Source organism: Lepidochelys olivacea, assembly GCF_965140295.1.
Source record: "Lepidochelys olivacea isolate rLepOli2 genome assembly, chromosome: 11".
Lineage (NCBI taxonomy): Eukaryota > Metazoa > Chordata > Testudines > Cheloniidae > Lepidochelys > Lepidochelys olivacea.
This window is the reverse complement of record NC_140421.1, coordinates 52696399-52710449: the sequence shown is the minus strand read 5'-3', so window position 1 is coordinate 52710449 and position 14051 is coordinate 52696399. Positions and strand designations below refer to the sequence as shown.

The 14051-nt window shown below is 41.6% G+C and overlaps 1 protein-coding gene across 1 annotated transcript in view; it reads right to left on the bottom strand.

The window, feature by feature from the left end:
- LOC311528556 (small membrane A-kinase anchor protein) overlaps window positions 1-14051 on the bottom strand; it is a 74659-nt gene that overhangs the window by 43916 nt on the left and 16692 nt on the right. The window contains exons 2-3 of the transcript XR_014713632.1: window positions 11847-11907; window positions 11575-11610 (exon numbers count right to left, since the gene is read on the bottom strand). The gene's annotated coding sequence lies outside the window, so the exon portion shown is untranslated. The remainder of the gene's footprint in view (window positions 1-11574; window positions 11611-11846; window positions 11908-14051) is intronic.

Genomic DNA, 14051 nt, shown 5'->3' with positions numbered 1-14051 from the left:
GGGGGCTTAGTAGAGCAACATAACAGAGTTGCCAATCAGAGGCAAAGGAGATGGACCTACTGGATGTTACCCACACAAATGATGCCTCTGGGGAAGGGAGCGGAGCCAGAAGTAGTAAAACCACTGAGCACAGTTAAGGCTGAGGCTGAATCTCAGTTTGTTAATACTCTAATCAGAGATCTATGAGGCTCTTTGGGGAGATCAGTGTGAATGGCTTGATGTCAGACCTACCGGCTTAGTTTGGGTGTTCAGATGTCAATGAGTAGGGTGACCATATTTCCCTTTGCTGAAAACGGGACACCTGGTAAAATTATTTGTATTCAAGCAAGTTCAATGGCAATCAATCAGAACTATGCAGTACAAACATTCAAATTAACATCAAGTTGACTGAGCCCTGGTTAAAAAGAAATACTGTGTAGCTGAATTCTTTTTATTTACCTTCTTATTTTTAAGGCTTTAGGGTTCACACAGGGAGGGGTGACACACACACACACACTCCTGTAGACCTCTCCCACACGCTGGGGGTGGGTGATGGGGTGACCAACCAACCTGTCTCTCCCTGCCCAGTGCCACCCTTCATGCCTGGCTAGGCCCCCGAGACAGACCCACCTCTCCTGGTACCTGGCGCTGCGTCTTCCTGAGGCAACACATGGGGGAATGGGATGCAGGGTCACATGTCCCCATCCCCAGATTTCTGCCAGGGTTCACACCAGAATGTGGCCAGCAGCAGCATTTCAGTGCTGTGTGGGAGGGAAGGGATGTGTGCTGCTTCCAGATGCAGAGGAGGAGGAGGGAGGGAGGGAAGGGATGACCTGGCCCATGTCTCTGAAGAGCTCACCTCTTCTTCTCCTCCTCCCCCCTGCACCCAGTGTCTGGAAGCAGCTTGTCCCTTCCTACCCACACAGCGTCGAAAGGCAGTTAACACCACCAGTCTGCTAGGGGTCACAGGCATAACCCAGTCACCTCTGTCCCCCCATCTACAGTGCAGGCAGAAAGGGGGTAAGCCCTAAGGATGCATTGTGCATCATGGCCCAGGGAACTGGACTACAGGGGCTTCAGTGAACCCAGCCATGTGGCTCAGCAGGGGCAGATGGAGCATCCCTGTACTCCCTGGGGGCAGGACGCAGGTTGTGGGAGGATAGGGGGTGAAGATGGTGCTAAGCAGCCTGGGGAGCTGCTGTGGAGCCTGCAGGTTCAGGGCATGAAAAGGCTGTAACTTGCTGCCCACTCCAGAGCTGAGCTGAGGGACAGAGAGGCTTCCCCGTTCCAGCGCTGTGCAGAGCTTTGCAGCGCTGTGCAGGCTTCCTCCTGGCCAGCACCCCAGGCTTTCCCGGGGTGCCAGCCCAGCCAAAGGTGCGGGGGAAGGAACCTTCCAGCCAGGCTGTTTGAGAGCTGAGCGTGCCAACCAGGGGCTGGTTCTCTGCACAGGGCTGGGAGTGGGACGCGCCCTGCCAGTAGTGATATGGAGGGACAGCTATTGCTGCTGGACATGGATTGACATGATTTAAAAGGGAGAGTAAATCTGGCAAGATATGATTGCAGTCATATAGTTGAAAGGCAGTTATTTTTCTTAAAAGGTAAGCAATAGTTTAATTTATCAATAAAGCTAGAGAAGGCTTTGTAGTAAAATAAATTACAATTTGATTACTTGCTTCTGCAAAGAAAGAAGATTTTTTAAAAATTTTCTGCTAAGAGGGAGATTGCCTGTAAGATTTTTTACTAGGGCTGTCGATTAATCAGTTAACTCATGTGATTAACTCAAAAAAATTAATCACGATTAATCACAGTTTTAATTGCACTGTTAAACAACAGAATACCAATTGAAATTTATTAAATACTTTTGGATGTTTTTCAATTTTCAAATATATTGATTTCAATTACAGCACAGAATACAATGTGTACACTGCTCACTTTATTTTTATTACAAATATTTGCACTGTAAAAATGATAAAAGAAATCGTATTTTTCAGTTCACCTCACAAGTACAGTAGTGCAATCTCTTTATCATGAAAATGCAACTTACAAATGTAGATTTTTTTCTGTTACATAACTGCACTCAGAAACAAAACAATGCAAAACTTTAGCACCTACAAGTCCACTCAGTCCTACTTGTTCAGCCAATCACTAAGACAAACAAGTTTGTTTACATTTACTGGAGATAATGCTGCCCACTTCTTATTTGCAAGGTATATACATGCCAGATATGCTAAACATTCATATGCCCCTTCATGCTTTGGCCACCATTCCAGAGGACATGCTTCCATGCTGATGATGCTCCTTAAAAAAAATAATGCATTAATTAAATTTGTGACTGAATTCCTTGGGGGGAGAATTGTATGTCTCCGGCTCTGTTTTACCTGCATTCTGCCATATATTTCATGCTATAGTAGTCTCGGATGATGACTCAGCACATATTATTCATTTTAAGAACACTTTCGCTGCAGATCTGACAAAACGCAAAGAAGGTACCAATATGAGATTTCTAAAGATAGCTACAGCACTTGACCCAAGGTTTGAGAATCATAGAATCATAGAATATCAGGGTTGGAAGGGACCCCTGAAGGTCATCTAGTCCAACCCCCTGCTCGAAGCAGGACCAATTCCCAGTTAAATCATCCCAGCCAGGGCTTTGTCAAGCCTGACCTTAAAAACCTCGAAGGAAGGAGATTCTACCACCTCCCTAGGTAACGCGTTCCAGTGTTTCCACCACCCTCTTAGTGAAAAAGTTTTTCCTAATATCCAATCTAAACCTCCCCCACTGCAACTTGAGACCATTACTCCTCGTTCTGTCATCTACTACCATTGAGAACAGTCTAGAGCCATCCTCTTTGGAACCCCCTTTCAGGTAGTTGAAAGCAGCTATCAAATCCCCCCTCATTCTTCTCTTCTGCAGGCTAAACAATCCCAGCTCCCTCAGCCTCTCCTCATAACTCATGTGTTCTAGACCCCTAATCATTTTTGTTGCCCTTCGCTGGACTCTCTCCAATTTATCCACATCCTTCTTGTAGTGTGGGGCCCAAAACTGGACACAGTACTCCAGATGAGGCCTCACCAATGTTGAATAGAGGGGAACGATCACGTCCCTCGATCTGCTCACTATGCCCCTACTTATACATCCCAAAATGCCATTGGCCTTCTTGGCAACAAGGGCACACTGCTGACTCATATCCAGCTTCTCGTCCACTGTCACCCCTAGGTCCTTTTCCGCAGAACTGCTGCCTAGCCATTCGGTCCCTAGTCTGTAGCAGTGCATTGGATTCTTCCGTCCTAAGTGCAGGACTCTGCACTTATCCTTATTGAACCTCATCAGATTTCTTTTGGTCCAATCCTCCAATTTGTCTAGGTCCTTCTGTATCCTATCCCTCCCCTCCAGCATATCTACCACTCCTCCCAGTTTAGTATCATCCGCAAATTTGCTGAGAGTGCAATCCACACCATCCTCCAGATCATTTATGAAGATATTGAACAAAACCGGCCCCAGGACTGACCCTTGGGGCACTCCACTTGATACCGGCTGCCAACTAGACATGGAGCCATTGATCACTACCCGTTGAGCCCGACAATCTAGCCAGCTTTCTACCCACCTTATAGTGCATTCATCCAGCCCATACTTCCTTAACTTGCTGACAAGAATACTGTGGGAGACCGTGTCAAAAGCTTTGCTAAAGTCAAGAAACAATACATCCACTGCTTTCCCTTCATCCACAGAACCAGTAATCTCATTATAAAAGGCGATTAGATTAGTCAGGCATGACCTTCCCTTGGTGAATCCATGCTGGCTGTTCCTGATCACTTTCCTCTCATGCAAGTGCATCAGGATTGATTCTTTGAGGACCTGCTCCATGATTTTTCCAGGGACTGAGGTGAGGCTGACTGGCCTGTAGTTCCCAGGATCCTCCTTCTTCCCTTTTTTAAAGATTGGCACTACATTAACCTTTTTCCAGTCATCCGGGACTTCCCCCGTTCGCCACGAGTTTTCAAAGATAATGGCCAATGGCTCTGCAATCACAGCCGCCGATTCCTTCAGCACTCTCGGATGCAACTCGTCCGGCCCCATGGACTTGTGCACGTCCAGCTTTTCTAAATAGTCCCTAACCACCTCTATCTCCACAGAGGGCTGGCCATCTCTTCCCCATTTTGTGATGCCCAGCACAGCAGTCTGGGAGCTGACCTTGTTAGTGAAGACAGAGGCAAAAAAAGCATTGAGTACATTAGCTTTTTCCACATCCTCTGTCACTAGGTTGCCTCCCTCATTCAGTAAGGGGCCCACACTTTCCTTGGCTTTCTTCTTGTTGCCAACATACCTGAAGAAACCCTTCTTGTTACTCTTGACATCTCTTGCTAGCTGCAGCTCCAGGTGCGATTTGGCCCTCCTGATATCATTCCTACATGCCCGAGCAATATTTTTATACTCTTCCCTGGTCATATGTCCAACCTTACACTTCTTGTAAGCTTCTTTTTTATGTTTAAGATCCGCTAGGATTTCACCATTAAGCCAAGCTGGTCGCCTGCCATATTTACTATTCTTTCAACTCATTGGGATGGTTTGTCCCTGTAACCTCAACAGGGATTCCTTGTTGAGAATCCGAAGTGCCTTCCAAAATCTGAGAGGGATGAGGAGTGGAGCACGCTTTCAGAAGTCTTAAAAGAGCAAAAAGAAAAGGAGTACTTGTGGCACCTAAGAGACTAACCAATTTATTTGAGCGTAAGCTTTCGAAAGCTTACGCTCAAATAAACTGGTTAGTCTCTTAGGTGCCACAAGTACTCCTTTTCTTTTTGCAGATACAGACTAACATGGCTGCTACTCTGAAACCTGTTAAAAGAGCTACACTCTGATGTGGAAACTTCAGAACCTGAACCACCAGAAAAGAAAATCAACCTTCTGCTGGTGGTATGTGACTCAGATTATGAAAATGAACATGCATCAGTCCGCACTGCTTTGGACTGTTATCGAGCAGAACCCACCATCAGCATGAACGCATGTCCTCTGGAATGGTGAATGATGCATGAAAGGATATATGAATATTTAACACATCTAGTATGTAAATATCTTGCGATGCTGGCTACAACAGTGACATGCGAATGCCTGTTCTCACTTTCAAGTGACATTCTGAACAAGAAGCAGGCAGCATTATCTCCTGCAAATGTAAACAAACTTGTTTGTTTGTCTTAGTGATTGGCTGAACAAGAAACAGGACTGAGTGGACTTGTAGGCTCTAAAGTTTTACATTGTTTTGTTTTTGAATACAGTTATTTTTTGTACATAATTCTACATTTGTAAGTTCAACTTTCATGATAAAGAGATTGTACTACAGTACTTGTACGAGGTGAATTGAAAAAGACTATTTCTTTTATCTATCATTTTTACAGTGCAAATATTTGTAATAAAAATAAATATAAAGTGAGCACTATACACTTTGTATTCTATGTTGTAACTGAAATCAACATATTTGAAAATGTAGAAAACATCCAAAAATATTTAAATAAATGGTATTCTATTATTGTTTAACAGTGCAATTAATCGTGGTAAATTTTTTTAATCGTTTGACAGCCCTAGTAACCAGATTTAATGCCAGTACTATGATATATAATTACATTTTAATTTTTAAAATAAATGGAATGTTCAGCATTAGATAAGATAGAGATGGCAAAATTAGCAGCAAGACATGCACACATGAGGGACCCATGACAGCCTCTGGTTTTATGTTGTTATGTAATATGAGCAGTAAGTATGCATGCTAAAATATTACTATAGAAATTAGGGTTGTAAATTATTGGATTGGGTGGACTAGAAATGTATGAGGTGTGAGGAATGTTAGCTTTAATATTAGCTATACAATTTTTCTTGTGTCCACACTCACTGAGCATGTGGGCCTCTTTAATCTTGCACCAAACTCTGAATCATCATTAGGTAATTCCGAAATTAGATCTGATTAGAGGTAACAAAACAAAACTCAGTTCAGATAGTGAGAACTGTTGTTCCTCATTCTGTTAAGGGGTCTTAGAGGAAATTTGCAAAGGAAAAAGGAAACAAACCAAAACCGCAAAATACAAACAAAAACTTGGGCTGGGCCATTTCTTTTTTCTTGGTTTATTTATGATGTATAAAAAGGCCTGAAAAGTGGTGGTAGGTTTTTTGTTTCTGCATTTCAGCTAGAAGTAATATACCTGATCACCATAACACACACTTTGTGTGATGGTTTTCCATTGAACATTTTCCTAGGTATTCACATGTCTGTGTTTGCATATTATAAAGGTATTTTGTGCTTGTACAATAGATTTATCAGTAAACATTAGTAGGCTGAGTGAATAAAAGATTTATGGAAGTAGATTCTGTGTTTGCATCTCCTTTGAGATGTAGTGCAGAATGTAAAGATCAGGAGGAGTGAGGACAAAGGTGGTTTTATGATGGATTCTGAGCTGCTCTGGAGGGCTTACTGGCATCTAAGTTAAGGTCTAGTTAATAGCAGCCTTACCTGTGCTGCCAATGGGTTACTCTGCAGACCAGAATCATCGTATCACTGAATGATACAAGCAAATACCTTCCATACCCCATATTCTGGGGCCTACATTGGGGTAATGAATGGCTCTTTACATTCATAAATCTTATGCTGCACTGGTATCAAATGTTTCAGAGTAGCAGCTGTGTTAGTCTGTATCCACAAAAAGAAAAGGAGTACTTGTGACACCTTAGAGACTCTGGCCCACTGTGGACTGTGCATCCTGGCTCTTGAACATCTGACGATTGTCATATGTGGCTCAGAGGGTCACTAAGTTTGTCCACCCCAATATAGGGCTCAAGAAGGGACCATAATCTGGGCAAAGGGAATAATGGGGGGAAAAAATCTTATTAGGACTGAGGGAAGACAGCAGCCAACCAGCACATTAATTCTAAAAGAGAAAAATCATGGAATGAGCTGACATCTGGATTAGTAGATCCACACTAAATATAGATGTCTGTACAGTTAACATACTTCGTTATTTTTGTAGCCTGTTTTATATATAATGTCTGTCCTTGGGATGGAGTTTTAATTAAAAAAGTTAGCTATCAAGATAAAACAAAAAATTGTTTGGCATTTTGAGACTGTTTATGTATCTTGAGGCTGATAATAGATGGCTTCACCATACTGGATTCTTTTCAAGAACTTTTCAGAGTCAAAGATTTTTTCTCTATAAAAATCTAATCCCGTGACAGATAAAAAATAAAATGTTAAAATCACAACTTCAATCAGTTTTCTCGAAAAAAGATTCCATGGTGATATACTGGACTGTTCCGATTTGTAATGCTAACACGAGAAAGGAAAGCTAACAGAATCAAAAAGCCTTAAGGTCCTTTTTTTTTTTTTTTTTTTAAAAGACATGGCAAAAGATTTAAAATCCAACCACCTCTCATTCACCTCACAGAAATGCCCAGTTTGTAAACTAAACTTCATTTTTTTGGACATTTTAAAAGCTATTATATACAACCCCTCTGCATGTCAAACTTGGTATGGTCTCAGGGGTCCTTGGCTTTAGAGCCTAATACTGCAAGGTGCTGAGCATTCTCAACTTCCAATGACTTGCAAAGCAGAGGAAGGCTCTTAATAACATAACATTGGTTTGAAAGCAGGGGGGAGGAACCAGTATGGAAGATGGTATGACTACCTACTTCTCTGCTCTGATTCTGCCAAATAGACTTACGCAGAGCCTTGAAGGGAGGATGAGGTGCCTAGTGCTTTCAAACACATATACATGGCAGACTTTTGTTCAGTGAGAAGACTGTTGGACAACAAGCCTCTTGCTGTTCTTGATGGAGACAAACTCATGACCATATAATGTAAAACAAGTATGGAGGGACTTTAACAATTTGTGACTGAAGAACGTGGGAGTTTTCTGTATTAACTGTGTTACTTTTATCTGTAGGTTTGGTGGTTATTGTGTTACTGGCTAAATGGTTAAATCAGTCTTAGTTAACTGTGGTTTGCCGAACTAAACTTATGATTGCAGCCAGCCCCAAATTCTGGTACTCGGATGGACAATGTAGGTGTTAATTGCTTTGATGTTTACATCTAGCGATATGGAACCAGGACTCTGGTTTATCCCAAGGGGCAGACGTAAAGTCCCAGTCTGTGTCTTCAGAGGGATTAAGATGGGAATTATTAAACAAAGAGCTTGAAAGCAGTTAAAAGCTGAGCCTCTGACAAGACAGGAAACAGAGGGTCTGAAGAGAAGCAAGCTGTTACTTGGTCCCTAGGAGAATAGGAGTGGAGGTGGGTACCAAGGCTAAATTGGGCCTACTTAACTGCCTGAGGGAAATGCTAAGCTTAGGTAAAACAATGTGTTAGGATTTTCTTGTTTTAAGGTTTTTCCTCTCTGTTTGTTACATTCCTATGAAAAAAAAAGTGGTATTTTGTTTTGAACAAGTTGTTCTCTGTCACTGCCCTTTCAAACTGCTCACACCTTCCAGAGAGAAGTGTATAGGATGAACCAAAACTCAGCTGGCCCTGCTGAGGACTCATGGTTGGCGACCAGGGGTGCTGTGTGACCAGAGACCCTGTCTAAGGCTTTGATTACAGTATGGACCTTACAGCAGCACACTGCTGTAAGGTTTCCTGTATAGCCACCCTATGCTGGCAGAAGAGAGCTTTCCTGCTGGCATAATTAAACCACCCCCAACGAGTGGTGGTAGGTATGTCAGCAGGAGAGCAGCTCCTGCTGACGTAGCACTGTCCATATCGGCACTTTTGTTGGTGAAATTTATGTCAGTGGGGGTGTATTTTTTCCACACCCCTGACTGACAAAAGTTTTGCCGACAAAAGTGCTAGTGTAAACAAAATCTAAGAGTGAGCTGAATGCAGGATTCCACCCTAAGAGAAATATAGGCATGGGTTTAGCAGTTGGAAGGGGTGCCCAAGGAGAGTCTGAGTGGGGGGGGGGGGTCAAAGGTACCGCTCATCCTGGAACCTTCTTTGTAGGAGAAGCCAATACCATTTTTGGTCTTTCACTCTAAGGGATCAGTGTATTTGTGGTTATATGTAAGGAAATACTGGTTTGTCAGAATGATACTGCAGCTGGCTATCATATCTCTAGAAGGAAAAACTTAACAATGGCAACAAAGATATACCAGGAGGTTTGAGGAGGAAGGAGGATAGGACATATTCTTTGTCAATATATGGAATTGGACATTGGTTTTGGAAGCAGCCTCACACAGAAAGAATTCAGAGTAGCAGCCGTGTTAGTCTGTATCCGCAAAGAGAACAGGAGTACTTGTGGCACCCCACCAAGGGAAATAACAAAAAGCTTCTTTGATGGAGTTTAGCTCTCCAAGATTTTGATTTTGAAAAACAACACATTTCAAGAGCTTCTAACAAAGTGGAGGATGCACTCTCCCATGAAAGTTTCCCAGAATCAACCGGTTAAAATCATCCTTGAGATGTGGGAAATATGATTAGTTTTTATATAGTCAGTAGTATATCTAAAAGTACATGTGTCTTATTAGCTCTGTTTCTCCTAGAGCTCCAGGAAGAAATCACAGCCAACGTGGAACTGGCTGTCCAACCCTATCTGTGATTTGTGGGGCATGTCATAAATATAAAGGGAAGGGTAACCACCTTTCTGTATACAGTGCTATAAAATCCCTCCTGGCCAGAGGCAAAATCCTCTTACCTGTAAAGGGTTAAGAAGCTCAAGTAACCTGGCTGGCACCTGACCAAAATGACCAATAAGGGGACAAGATACTTTCAAGGCTTGGGGGGGATATTTTGGGGGAAGACATCTCCAAGTGGTCTCTTCCCTGATCCTTTGTTAAAATCGCTTGGTGGTGACAGCATACTGAATCCCACATACAGGGAATTTTGTGTCTTGGGGGAAAAAAAAGTTTTAACCTAAAGATGGTAGAAAATAAGCTTAGGGGGTCTTTCATGTGGGTCCCCACATCTGTACCCCAGAGTTCAGAGTGGGGAAGGAACCCTGACTGAAAGAAGTGATCCTATATGGTGGGAAAACATTTTGGCTGGAATTGTGGGTGGGGAGCACTGTTGTAAATCAAGCCCTTAGCCTTTCTGTGTCTCATTTTACACACCTGTAAAATGAAAATAATGCTCACCATAATTACTTCCCAAGTATGTTGTAATGATTAATTAGTTGTATTCACAGAACTTTGTATGCACAGCACATTTTTACTAATAAGACAGCACTCAAATCAGATAAATATTTTCTTTAAAATTACAAGAAATTCCTTCATTCACTTCTGTTTTCTCAAGCCTATACAACAATAAAAAGAAAATCCCCTGTAACCAAACAGAAAGCATTCTAAGCAGTGCTGGAGTTGCTCATTCTGGATGCACAACACTGGTCTGCAGAATAACTAAGGGATTAAGCAAACACAAGGCATTAAAATACTACAAAGAGGACCAGACAGACTTGTGACTGAAAAATCATGAACCAGAATTATAATCAGTTGAGAAGTCAAAAGGACATAAAGTAGGTAAATAATAAATCAGGGGCAAAGGAAAGCTGGGGTTATCAAAAACCTAGGAACCATATTAAAATACAAGAGTTATGTTTTTTCTTCAATTCATGCACTTAATTCTCAGTATCAATAATGGAGTAGCATGTATGTAGAAGATGGAGAATACACGTGAAGTGTAGAAATATGGCTGTGGTGGAGTGAATAGATCATTCCAGGCAACACAAATAATAATAATGCATTATATGTATATGTAAATATACATATAATTAATCTAAAGAGAGAGTGACACTGAAGGTCATGGTAGCCAGGTTCATAGCGCTCCTTCAACCTTCAAAGTTTGCTTGTTCTCAGTCTCCTGGAATCACACTGCCTCTGGTAACCTTGGAGAACAAAGGCTGTACTGCAATATGCTACACCAGGTTTGGCCACAACACAGGGCGGAAACTAGGGCTGTCTTTCTTCCCAACTAAAATGTAAATCTTTGTGGTTCCCAACAAATTATCTGACAAAAGAAGGAAAGTCACCATCCACATGGCCCATTGACATCCCCAGAACCAAAAGCCTTGGAGTACTCTGAGAGCAACAGCCAAAGGACTAAAATATGTCACTTGTCATACCAAGGAAAAACAACACATACTTCCAGAGTCCAGTCACACCCTAAAGTAAGCACCAATAGCAGTCTCAAGCCCAGCCCATCAGACTCCATTGGCTAGCACAGAGCATATAAAACAGATCCAATCCAAACTTTTGTATTCATACTGTAAGTGTTTGGATTGTATGGACCAGGACATTTTTTCAGTGTTTTTCAACTTATTTTTTCTCAAGTAAGGAAGAAAAAAGCCAGTACTTATATGTAATTAAAAACTTCTGTACATTAAGTCATTACTATCACTTACCTCTGGTGCTTAATAGGAAGAGCCTTTAGTGATGTCAAATGGGTTTAGCAGGGGTTAACTTCCTGATGGAGACATTTTCCCCATACATATTACCCTCCCCTCATGTGTTTGTCTGTTTTGAACAGCTTATATATAAGAATAACAACTTCCCCTCTATTTCCCAAAGGTAGTCAAGAAAAAAATCATTGTAAGAATAATAATTTAAAGTACACAACTCCAAAACAATACCTTCTCCGGTTTAAGAATCACTTCCAGGGCAGGCCACTGCAAAAATATATAAAAAAAAGAGATGCTAGACTTGCAATTCTTGGAGTCTGAAAAACATTTAAAAATACAAACAGATCTGACTGCAGGCAAAAATTGGGATAACTGTAGGATTGAATTACAAGGTTTGGTAGTGACTATAAATAGAAAAATTAAAACAGATTGTTTTATGGTTGTGTACATTCATGCATTTAGAACTAAGATAACATGTGTCTTAAAAAAAATACTGTACTCACCGTGTGTAGTCCAACAGCGTGAAAGTTTTCACAGTGAGATGTCAATGTCACTAAGAACAACCTGTAAACAGTATTAAAAAAATTACGGAGCCAGAGTTTTAAATAGTTTTTGATTATAAAAACAATTTTCACACATTTCCTGCTTCCCTCACAATCCCCCTCACACAGAATCCCCAAAACTAAATCAGCCTGCCTCAATTATCTTTGCCAGAGGATATTTTCTAGAAGTTTGTGGTTATTTGGATCAGGTACTTGTCAAGTCTGAAACTGTAGGTTTTCATTTTTCCTAAATTTCCCTAAAACATTTTGCAGCATCATATCTCAAAAACATTTTGGTCTGGAAATTGCACATTGGCTTATCCTATAATTCCTAAGGACTGACGCCTGTGTCTGTTTTCATAATTTTTTTTGTGTTAATATGTTACGTTGAGAGCACCATGATGTTTACAACTGTGCACCTCCCTTTGGTAGTTTAAGAAATTCTGAACAGAACGAGGAGGGTACATGAGAGTTTGAAGACTTAAATCCTTTACATAACTTAATCCCCAATAACCTTATTGTCTGTGGCAGGCTTCAAGTCCATATCCTCAGCCACAAATATCAATCCCTCCCAAACCTATATTCCTACAGCATTTTTACAACTTACCCTCTATATAGTCACCAAACACGCACCACTATCTACCACTGCTCTAAAGAAGAGCAAATCCAAAACATCCAAGTCAGAACAAAATTAAATATACCCCTTCACTCTTTTTTATGTAAAGTTTATTTTTAAAAAACATATTTTCTCTGTTTGATTCAGTGACCCAAAAACCCGAGAACTTCATTCTATAAAGCAGACTTCTCAGGTTAGTAGTTAGGTTTTTACCATGCCAATTTCATGTAGCGGTCTAAGGGGAGTTAATGTGTATATAAAGTATAACAATATTATTGTTAATTATCCCAAGGGTGTAAATGGTTGTTGTATTTATCACACACACTAAGAGTACATCATATGTATAGTAGCTAACATGGCATTGCTATGGCAATAGAGTTTTGATTGTAGAAACTTAATTTTGAATTTTCAGGTTTTCAAATATTTCCCCCCCCAAAACTTTAATCTTAACATTTCTGGGCTATCAACATTTGTGCTGGTTTATATTTTAGGAAGTTGACAAATCTAATCAGAGGTTTTTCTGAAGTAACTGAAAAGTCTTTATAGGCTAACAACATTTTTGTCTGACAATTTTGTTTTGTTTTTAATTAGGAACAGCTTTGTGAAGCCTGATTTTGGAGGTGGCCATCCTGTGAAAACTGATGTTATTAGTGCCAATAACACCTGGTTTGAGGATAGTTCTGGGGTTTAGGCATGAGATAGGCATCCAGGTGCCCCCCGGAGGCAGCAGTGCACACGTCCAGAAGCAGACACGTCGATGACTGGGGTACTTTCACAGTGACAATCTAGGCACAGAGTGAGTTTAGGCACCAATAGGTATAGGTGGCAGCACAGCAGGGATTTTTTAGATTGCATTAGCCCCTAAATCTGGGATTTAGACACATAAGTCTCTTAGTCAATATGAGCCTCAGAGAACTGTTCACATCAGCTATCTATGCTGGTTGACTGGTCACCTAAGTCACAAGGGATTGTTTCTGATCCCTGATTGAGTTACTGATACCTTTTAACAAAAGGATAATGAAGAGCAAGGAGTGAATGTTCTTGGTCACTCATCAGCATAGGTATTCATATAGACAAGTACTTTTTCCTAAACTTAAACAAAACAAACACCCAGTTGCAAAAATGTTCACAAAGAGCAAATAAGAAGGGACATAAAACTGAATCTTTTGTATTGAACGAGACAATATCTGTATCTTGGTCAGCAATAACTGTGTTAGGTAGAGTCAGAGGTGAAAGTCAGTCGATACAGGTGGTACAGAGTACCGGTAAGAGAGTGGCCACCGGTACACAGCTGATGTTAAAGTGCTGTCGCAGCAGTGCTTGAAGGACCGTACCAGCAGGACCGCCAACGTGGAGGGTGGGGGGGGGGAAGAGGAGGGGCAGCTGCCCCGGGGCTTGGCCATTTAAAAGGGCATGGGGCTCCCAGATGCTGTCGCTGCTACTATGGCAGTGGCTGGAGCCTTGGGCCCTTTAAATCGGTGCAGGCCGGGCAGCACTGAAGGGCTGGCTGGGGGGAGCCTGGCCCCCCAGGCCCACCCATAGGCATGGAA